The 1,079-nt window shown below is 56.3% G+C and overlaps 1 pseudogene; it reads left to right on the plus strand.

Annotated features, from left to right (window-relative positions):
* Positions 1-89: 89 nt before the first annotated feature.
* On the plus strand, positions 90-924 carry LOC103254027 (annotated as a pseudogene).
* The last annotated feature ends 155 nt before the right edge of the window (positions 925-1,079 follow it).

The raw sequence follows: 1,079 nt of genomic DNA on the forward strand, positions 1-1,079 counted from the left end.
TCCTCCAGACCTCTCTGGTCCCGGGTCTCTCTCTTTCTCTCTCACACCTCCCTCTTCCCTCTGGATGCTGGCCCTGCGGGTTGCTGCAGGGCTTCAAGTATGAGCTCAAGGACAACCCCAGGGTGACCAGGCCACCTTTGTCATGCACAGGACACCTGCCTATAACCCCTATGGCCAGTTCCAGTATGAGGACCTCCGGGTGGTCCAAGAACGCACACACAAGAGCACCAGCATACTCAAGGCCTCACTGAACGAACACTGCAAGAACCCCTACTCCACCAAGGATGAGAAGATCATGCTAGGCATCATTAACAAGATGACCCTCACGCAGGTCTCCACCTGGTTCCCCAATGCACGCTTGCGCCTCAAGAAGGAGAACAAGTTGACGTGGGATGTGAGCAGCAAGGACCAGGAGGACTATGCCCTTTTTAGCAGTGACACGAATGGCGACCCAGAGAAGGCCGAGAATGACAATGAGATTGATTTGGAGAGCATCGACATCCACACGATGGCGACCAGAGCAACGAAGACAATGAGGACAAGACCGAGCTGTGCGAACATTGCAGACTCAGGACTCAGCCTCGCAGCTGGCGACAGCTGAGGAGCTCAAGCCCCAAGACTAGCCCCTGGACTCTGCCAAGGAGGGCCTGGAGCCCGGCAGCATGCGCCTGCTGAGCCCCAACTTTGTGGCGGGCGGCCTGCAGGGAGTGTCCCACAGCAAGCCCAAGATCTGGTCTCTGATGGAGACCACCAGGAGTCCCTCAGGCACACCCAAGACCTCACCGCCTCCGCCCACTGGCCCTACAGACCCGCACCAGCCCTCTGTGGGTGCTGCACCAGCAACCCGCCTTCCTGCCCAGCCGTGAACTGTACACCTGCCACATTGGCTTGTCCTCCAACTTATATCAATATTTTTTATTATGAACAATAATTTTTCTGGATTTATTGTAGAGACAAGGTCTCACCAAGGTGCCTATGCTGGTCTTGAACCCCTGGGCTCAGGCAATCCTCTCGCCTCGGCCTCCCAAAGTGCTGGAATTACGGGCTTGAGCCACGTGCCCTGTCTAGCCAGTTGTTTT

The sequence above is a fragment of the Carlito syrichta genome, unplaced genomic scaffold (genome assembly GCF_000164805.1).
Source record: "Carlito syrichta isolate Samal-C Ts95f unplaced genomic scaffold, Tarsius_syrichta-2.0.1 Scaffold263094, whole genome shotgun sequence".
Classification (NCBI taxonomy): domain Eukaryota; kingdom Metazoa; phylum Chordata; class Mammalia; order Primates; family Tarsiidae; genus Carlito; species Carlito syrichta.